At 46.9% G+C, this 9,217-nt stretch overlaps 1 long non-coding RNA gene across 1 annotated transcript; it reads left to right on the top strand.

Annotated features, from left to right (window-relative positions):
- Positions 1-3,410: 3,410 nt before the first annotated feature.
- LOC142831315 (uncharacterized) lies at positions 3,411-6,418 on the top strand. Its single transcript, XR_012907036.1, has 2 exons — positions 3,411-3,794; positions 4,902-6,418. It is a non-coding gene; the product is annotated as an uncharacterized LOC142831315 (long non-coding RNA).
- The last annotated feature ends 2,799 nt before the right edge of the window (positions 6,419-9,217 follow it).

Here is a 9,217-nt window from a genome sequence, read left to right as displayed (position 1 = left end):
CTGGACTCTTGTGGCTAAAGCCTGTCATGGGACAGACAGATGCTTGTATGGCCATAAGCAAATCATTTGCCCCCCTGTTCAGCATCCCATTCAGGAAAGCACTGATGACCTCTAGCTCAGTGTGCAAGTCCCATTGACTTGGTGGTGCATGTGTGTTGGGGGCTTCACTAAACGGAGATGGCCGTAAGCACGTACGTGAGAGCTTTGCTGAACTGGGGCCTTCTCGGCAGGCTTCACTCGCCCACCCAGGTAGAAAGGGGATAATCATTCCTTGTCTCTCAAGGGCATTGGCCATGGGGTACAGCCACATGGCTGCCTGGCAGCAGCTCGTGCAGGTCCGTGGCAGAGGCCACGTGACTCGGCAGGTATTTAGACACTACAGAACCCCAAGGATCCCAAAGCCCTTGCCTGCGATCAGTGACTTAAGATCACAAGAGAACTGGGCTGGGGAGCTGGCTTTTTCGTCTCTCAGACTTTTGAAATGGGAAGAATTTGTCTCCTCTCAAAGTGGGACTAAATATAAAATCCCAAATGTTCATGAACCAGCACTAGAACCAAGCCTGTTTTGTTTGGGTCAGTTGAACTATTGAGTGGCAATCCCTTCACACGGCCTTGTTTAGATGTCAGCCCTTCGTGGTTCCTGGAGCACGTGGCCCAGTGCTCTTGTGTGGCGCTTCAGGGGTGATTTAAAGGGCCAGGTGTCTGGCGGCTGCTGCTTTTAAATCACCAGGCCCTGAGGCACTTGCTTCCTTGGCACACCTCCGTTGGTAGCTTGGTCCTGACCAATAGTCTCTTGCTGCACACGTTAGACAACTCTGCCTCTCGTAGGACGACACAAAGAACTTCTACAGGGGCTGCCGAGAGCAGCCCTTCAGCGAAGGCTACTTCTGAAAAGCTCTGAATACAGAATCTTCCTGTGAATGAGGCTCCCAGCCCTATTTGCCATGAGACAGGAACACGGCCCCAGAGAGCCAGGAATGACAGGTGTCCCATTGGAGGGCGGCTGGAGCACCGAGGTGGAAAATGCATGGCTGTCACCAGGAAGAGGAACATCGCACAGCTCATGAATCACAGCCTCATGTGTGTCACAATCTCATTGAGATAAATGGGGAAACCAGTCCCAGGAGACCCAAGAAACTCACTTCCACTTAGGAGCCCAAAGAAAGTGACCAAAAATGTCAATTGGGGATGGATCGGCTCCCAGCCAGGGGAGTCCAGGGCAAACAGGAGTTCTTTGCTCTAGCTAGTGATGACACTTTTGGCTCCTTCTGTGGATTAAGGGGGAGGGACAACAGATTTGGATTCAGGGGTAGTGAACACAAGTCAACACAGTCTCAGAGCAGTGCCTTAAACTGTAACTTCTTACTCCTCCGGCCTTTTCCCTGTTTGTATCGGAGCAGTGCTATTGACTTGAGCACTAGTAGGCTACATCTAGACTGCGGGGCTATTTTGGGATACTAGAAGTATCCCAAAATAGCAATTCCATGTCTTTAAATATACCCGTTACTTCAAAATAACAGGCACGCTATTCTGGCGTCCCTGTAAGTCTCATTCTACGAGGGTTAAGGGACTTTATTTTGAAACTTGGCGCTGTGTAAACACTGCCAAATTTTAAAATGAGGTAATTTCAAAATAGCTTGAAACTGCATAGCTTATTTGGAGGTAAGGGTGTTGTGTAGATGCACCCTTAGACAATAACAGAATACCACTTATTTAAATATTTTGGAGGTTTTCTACACTTTCAAATATACTGATTTCCATTGCAACGCAGAACACAGTGTACTGTGCTCACATTATATTTTTTTCAAATGTTTGCACTGAGGAAAAACAGAAGAAACAGTTTTTCCAATTCACCTAGTATGAGTGCTGTAGTACAATCTCTTTGTCATGAAAGTTGAACATACAAATGTAAAAAACAAAACAAAAAAAAAACCTGCATTAAAATAAAACCAGGTAAAAACTAGGTGTACAAGTCCACTCAGGCCTGCTTCTTGTTCAGCCAATGGCTCCAACAAACAAGCTTGTTTACCTTTACAGAAGATAATCCTGCCCTCTTCTTGTTCAGTGTCACCTGAAACTGAAATCAGACATTCAGATGGCACCATTGTGGTCGACATTGCAAGGTGTTTACATGCCAGTTGTGCTAAGCATTCGTGTGCCCTTTTGTGTTTCAGCCACTACTTCACAGGACATGGTTCCATGCTGATGGTGGGTTCTGCCTGATGACCATCCAAAGCAGGTTGGACCAATTTATGTTCATTTTCATCATCTGAGTCCAATGCCATCAGCAGAAAGAAAAATCTGTGTTTTGATGTTTCAAGTTCTGTAGTTTTCTCATGGGGGTGTTGCTCTTTTAAGACTTGCAAAAGCAGGCTCCACACTATCTCCCCCTCAGATTTGGAAGGCACTTCAGAGTCTTAAACCTGGGGTGGAGTGCGGTAGCTCCCTTTAGAAATCTCACATAGTGCCTCCTTTGTGTTGTAAAAACTGCAGCGAAAGTGTTCTTAAAAGGAACATGTTCTGGGTCATCCTCCGAGACTGCCATGGCAGAATGGGGATAACGCGAGCAGGACACCGAGTCCTCCATCAAGGAGCTCAGTCACAAATGTAATTAACACATTCTTTTTTAACAAACTTTATCAGCATGGAGGCATGTCCTCTGGAATGGTGGCCGAAGCATAAAGGGAATGTGAATGTTTAGCGCAGCTGGCGTGCACGCAGACTGCTGGCAGGGGAAAGGGAGCTACTGCCCCAGAGCCTGGTGATTCTAAAGTGCCCGGGGCTCCTGGCTTCTACTGCGACAGTGGTGGTGCCGGGAGCCCTGGGCTCTTTAAATCTCCTCCAGAGCACCACACAGGATGCTCTGGGTGGCTCTAAGCAGGCCGGATTAAAGCATGGGCTAGCCGGGCAGCTGCCCAGGGCACCAACCTATGTGGGGGCATCTGATCGCAGCTGTAAGGGACGCACAGCGCCCCTTACAGCTGCCATGAGGCGCCGCATACCCGGCTTCCGGATCACGGGCTGCAGCAGCTCCCAACAGCCACCCTGCAGCAGCCGCCCGGGGCTAGCAGCACCCTTCCCCCGTGGCTGCGGGGCCCTGCATGGCCAGGCTCCATCCGCCTGGGGTGAGTGAATGGCGCTTTACTTTAACAGTGAGGGGGAATCATTGGAACAACTTAGCAACATAGCAAGGTCCAGGACGCTGTGGTAGGTGACTGGTTGCTTCAAGAGCCTGCTATAGAATATCCCTGTTCCACAGCTCCAGGCACTCACCTTGGCGGGTCCTCGCATGCCTCTCCCATTCCACAGGCAGCAACAAAGCTGCTGATTGGCAGAGCTGGCGTTAGGAATGTTCCGCGTTGTAACAGGGCAGCTGCCCTGTACTGGCCCTTTAAGAGCCAAACCCCAGCCTGGAGCAGGCCCGGGGAGTTCAGCCCAGCTGGGCGGCGTTGGCCAATTAAGGCCCAGCTGGGGGCTATAAAAGGGAAGGGCCGCCTTCAGCCAAGGCAGTGTGAGCCTGGCTGCCGAGGGAGCAGGATGCTCTCTGGAGCTAGGGCAGGGCGCTTGGACAGCCAACCGGCCAGCCTGCTAGGCCTGCGGACAGGCCTGCTGGAGAGACACCAAACCCCCGGAAGGGGGGCTCAGAGCGAGTGACTTGGGCACTGCCGGAGGGCAGTGTGGCGAAGAGAGCAACGCGACCGGAAGATTCCAGAGGGGAAACGCCACGTGAGCGGAGGCCTGTGCGGGCGGAATGGACTGATTCTGGGGACAGACGACGGACCCCCGCTACGGTGGTGAGTGACCCCTTCACATGCGTAATGTCATCACTGGTCAGAGCTTTCTTAGCCAAAGTGCTGTCAAACCAGCAATTTGTTACCTCGTGAAGCTGTCCTCGATTGCAGTTGCAGAGCAGAATGCATTTTCCTGGAGCAGACTGGAAAGGCCTGGTACATTTACCAGTGTGGGAAGCATTTAAATGCCTAGGCGTGGGGGAAGATTAGGAGAGGTGTAAGGAGTATAACGAATGGCCCAGGGAAGCAGTGGGAATCCCACCATGAGGGTCATTCCAAACCAGATTAGAAAAAACCCGATGGGGAGCCATCCTGCCTTAGCACTTGTGCCTGGGCTCCATGGCCTCTTGGGTCTTTTCCACTCCAAAGCCCCAGGAGTCGTCTTTTGGAGCAGCCAGTGCGCCATGTCCTACTCTGGAGAGCTGAGCCACCAAAGATTAGCTCCCTCACCCGGTGCCTATAGGAAGGAGGAGTTCGACTCGGGTCCATCCATTAAGCTGTTCCCTGAAAGGATGGAATTTAAGGCCAGACATGCCTGAAAACCCAAGTGGGATGTGAGATGTCAGTTTCATAAACCCCTTGAGAGCGGGTCTGCCTAGGCCCCATCAAAGGATCAACTGGAGCCATGTCAAAGGCCTGGATCTCTCTGGGCCTGCCTTGATTTTGCTAATTGGCAGGCGTTCTGCAGGGAGACCAAAATGCTGTTTTAAAAGTAGGAGATGAAAAAAGAGTGCAGAATAAATCATGAGCTAATTTCCAGCATTTTCTCCGCTGAAATGGAATGGCTAATCATTCTGATGGCAGAATTAACATAATTCCCCTGCCCGCTGGCCCAACACGGTCAGAACAGCAAGTGAGCTGACTGAAAATGGTTACGATAGCCATCAGAATGGGGAGTGTGTGATTCAAAACTGTTGAGGAGCGTGTGAAGCCAAGGTCACTGTGTGGAACCCAAACCTCCCATCAGTGCCTCTTTGCAGATCAAGCACAAACCAGGCTGATCTCTAGCTAGGCCCGTAAGGTGCTCTGGCTGGTCATGTGCATCACTGACAGTCTTATCTCACCACTGAAGGTTGTGGTGACCATGTGCTTGCTCTCTGTCTAGTGTAGATTTCCAGTCCAAAATGGGAAGTACCAGAACGCACTTCCAGGACCTGCTGGAATACACATCGGAAACGTCCACTCAAGCAGAGTACTGCAGTACTGCAATGTTGGCTCACCCAAAAGGTGCTGCAGTGGCATGCCAGGGTGCCCTGCTGCAGTGGCATCCTTTGGTGGATGTGCTTTGCAATTCATTGCTCTTCCATCTTCATAATGTATTCGTGCCAAGGAAGCTGCAAGAACCAAGCCAGTGATGGTGGAGCTGGTTGCTGAGTGTGGCTATGAATATCCTCACTGCTGATCTTACCTTGACAGCTGACGAAGGCAAAGAGAACTGAGAACCTCAGTCTACTATGCTGGGCAATAAAAGGGATACTGCTGATAGAAAGATCAACTTGTTTCATGAAGAAAGGTCAGTACTGGATGATTCAAACAGACACAGATTTGAAATAAGACAGTTGATGAGATGGTGCTCTGGTATTTCTCCACTCCTCCCCCCGTATCTTAAACTTTTTTTTAACTGTTACAACTTTCTTCATGCCACGTTAATGGGCAGATCCTGTAAAATGCTAAGTAACTTTAATTCCCCTTCACAGTACTAACTTGGTTCTATTGCACACACATTCCTAGTTTTCTGAGAGACTGTGCAGGGACTACTTTTTATTTTTGTGTAAATCTAAACAAAAAAAATACGGCATATGCAGGATCCATGGCTTTTGAAATCTTATCTTTGGCGCTTCTTGACTCTTAATCATTTAATGGGGTAAACTTAATGTTGCATTAGCCTTCTTCTTTGCAACTAATTCAGTGCTATCTCTGACATTGACAGGTTAAGAGAAACTTTGTAATAGAGAGATTCTCACATGGATTCCTCGGACTCTGTCCTGACCTTGCACCTTTCCTGTAGCAATTCTTGTCCTTGGGGATGCAGAATAGAAACATTAGGGAGCGCTTGTCTGTCTACCATGGCAATGGGCAGTAGCACTGGTTCAGACAGCACTATGGTCAAGTGCACTGCATGGAACAATGTATGTGTGAAGTGTTAGCGAGTGCTGGAAATCACACCCTGGTGAGCCTGTTGGCCCATGGTATGTAGACAAGCCCAGACGAGCCCTGATTCAGAAGGACTTGTGCACATTTAGTTGAACACAAACTGACGCTGTAGTCAGAAAGAGAGGAGGGGAGAGGGCAAACCATGGGCCAGAGCAGACAAACAACCGCATACAAAGGAATCCAATGCATCAGGGAAGGGCAGACAAATAAGCAGTGGCAAATTTTTAAAGTGCTTGTACACAAATGCTAGGAGTCTGACTAATAAGATGGGTGAACTAGAGTACCTCGTATTAAATGAGGAGATTGACATAATAGGCATCACTGAAACCTGGTGGAATGAGGAAAATCTGTGGGACACAATCATACCGGGATATAAAATATATCGAAAGGATAGAGCAGGCTGGGTGGGTGGCGGAGTGGCACTGTATGTGAAAGATAATGTAGAATCAAATGAAATAAAAATATTAAGTGAATCAACATGTTCCATAGAATTGCTGTGGATAGTAATTCCATGCTCCAATAATAAGAAATTAGCAGTGGGGATATATTACCGACCACCTGACCAGGACAGCGATACTGACATTGAAATGCTGAGGGAGATTAGAGAGGCTACCAAAATAAAGAACTCTATAATAATGGGGGATTTTAATTACCCCCATATTGACTGGATACATGTCAGTCACATCAGGAAGAGAAGCAGAGATAAAATTTCTCAATGGCTTAAATGACTGCTTCTTGGAGCAGCTGGTGCAGGAACCCACAAGGGGAGAGGCAATTCTCGATTTAGTCCTGAGTGGAGCAAAGGATCGGGTCCAGGAAATAACTGTTACAGGACCGCATGGGAATAGTGACCATAATATAATGACATGCAACATTCCTGTGGTGGGAAGAACACCTCAGAAGTCCAGCACCCTGGCATTTAATTTCAAAAAGGGGAATTACACAAAAATGAGGAGGTTAATTAAACAGAAATTAAAAGGCACAGTGACTAGAGCCAAATCCCTGAAAGCTGCATGGAAACTTTTTAAAGACACCATAATAGAGGCCCAACTTAAATGTATACCCCAAATTAAAAAACATAGCAAGAGACCTAAAAAAGAGTCACCGTGGCTTAACCACCATGTAAAAGAAGTGGTGAGGGACAAAAAGGTATCTTTTAAGAAGTGGAAGTCCAATCCTAGTGAGATAAATAGAAAGGAACATAAACACTGTCAAATCAAGTGTAAAAATGTAATAAGAAAAGCAAAGGTTTTGAGGAACAGCTAGCCAAAAACTCAAAGAAATAACAATGTTTTTAAAGTACATTAGAAGCAGAAAGCCTGCTAAAAAACCTGTGGATCCCCTAGATGATCGAGCTATAAAAGGAGCAATCAAGGATGATAAAGCCATTGCCGAGAAACTAAATGATTTCTTTGCTTCAGTCTTCACGGCTGAGGACGTTGGGGAGATTCCCATATCTGCACCGTCCTTTGTGGGTGATGAATCTGAGGAACTGTCCCGGATTGAAGTGTCATTAGAGGAGGTTGTGGAACAAATAGGAAAAACTGAATGTTAACAAATCTCCGGGACCAGATGGCATTCATCCAAGGGTTCTAAAAACTCAAATGAGAAATTGCTGAACTATTACCTGTGGTTTGTAACCTATCCTTTAAATCGGCTTCCGTACCTAGTGACTGGAAGGTAGCCAACGTGACACCAGTATTTAAAAAGGGCTCTAGAGGCGATCCTGGCAATTACAGACCGGTAAGTCTAACTTAAGTACTGGGAAAATTAGTCGAAACAATAGTAAAGAATAAAATTGTGAAGCATGTAGAACAATTTGTTGGACAAAAGTCAACATGGTTTCTGTAAAGGGAAATCCTGTCTTACTAATCTATTGGAGTTCTTTGAAGGGGTTAACAAACATGCGGACAAGGGGGATCCAGTAGATATAGTATACTTGGATTTTCAGAAAGCCTTTGACAAGGTCCCTCACCAAAGGTTCTTGTGTAAATTACATGGCCATGGGATAAGAGGGAAGGTCCTTTCTTGGACTGAGAACTGGTTAAAAGACAGGAAAGAAAGGGTAGGAATAAATGGTAAATTTTCAGATTGGAGAGGGGTAACTAGTGGTGTACCCCAAGGGTCAGTCTTGGGACCAATCCTGCTCAACTTATTCATAAATGATCTGGAGAAAGGGGTAAGCAGTGAGGTAGTAAAGTTTGCAGATGATACCAAACTGTTTAGGATAGTCAAGACAGAAGCAGACTGTGAGGGACTCCAAGAAGATCTCACCAAACTGAGTGATTGGGCAACAAAATGGCAAATGAAATGTAATGTGGATAAGTGTAAAGTAATGCACATCGGGAAAAATAACCCCAACTACACGTACAGTATGATGGGGGCTAATTTGGCTACAACAAATCAGGAAAGAGATCTTGGAGTTATCGTGGACAGTTCTCTGAAAACCTCCACACAGTGTGAAGCAGCGGTCAAAAAGGCAAATAGGATGCTAGGAATTATTAAGAAAGGGATAGAAAATAAGGCCCAGAATATCTTACTGCCCCTGTATAAACTATGGTACGCCCACATCCTGAATACTGTGTACAGATGTGGTCTCCTCACCTCCAAAAAGATATTTTGGCCTTGGAAAGGGTTCAGAAAAGGGCAACTAAAATGATGAGGGGTTTGGAACAGGTCCCATATGAGGAGAGGTTAAAGCGATTGGGACTTTTCAGTTTAGAAAAGAGGAGACTGAGGGGGGATAGGATAGAGGTCTATAAAATCATGAGTGGTGTGGAGAGGGCAGATAAAGAAAAGTTATTTATTAGTTCCCTAAATAGAAGAACTAGAGGACACCAAATGAAATTAATGGGTAGCAGGTTTAAAACTAAAAAGAAAGTTCTTCTTCACACTGCGTGTAGTAAACCTGTGGAACTCCTTGCCAGAGGAGGCTGTGAAGGCTAGGACTATAACAGAGTTTAAAGAGAAGCTAGATAATTTCATGGAGGTTAGGTCCATAAAAGGCTATTAGCCAGGGGATAGAAATGGTGTCCCTGGCCTCTGTTTGTGAGAGGCTGGAGAGGGATGACAGGAGACAAATCGCTTGATCATTGTCTTCGGTCCACCCTCTCTGGGGCACCTGGTGCTGGCCACTGTTGGCAGACAGAATACTGGGCTAGATGGACCTTTGGTCTGACCCAGTACGGCCGTTCTTATGTTATGTAACACATGGTTAAGTGCTCTGCTGAGGAGAGATGGATTTAAGCATTAGGCTTTGGTGAATCAAGACC

Source organism: Pelodiscus sinensis, chromosome 13, assembly GCF_049634645.1.
Source record: "Pelodiscus sinensis isolate JC-2024 chromosome 13, ASM4963464v1, whole genome shotgun sequence".
NCBI classification, from domain to species: Eukaryota; Metazoa; Chordata; order Testudines; family Trionychidae; genus Pelodiscus; species Pelodiscus sinensis.
Note: the sequence above shows the minus strand (reverse complement) of the source record. Positions and strands in the feature narration are given on the sequence as shown.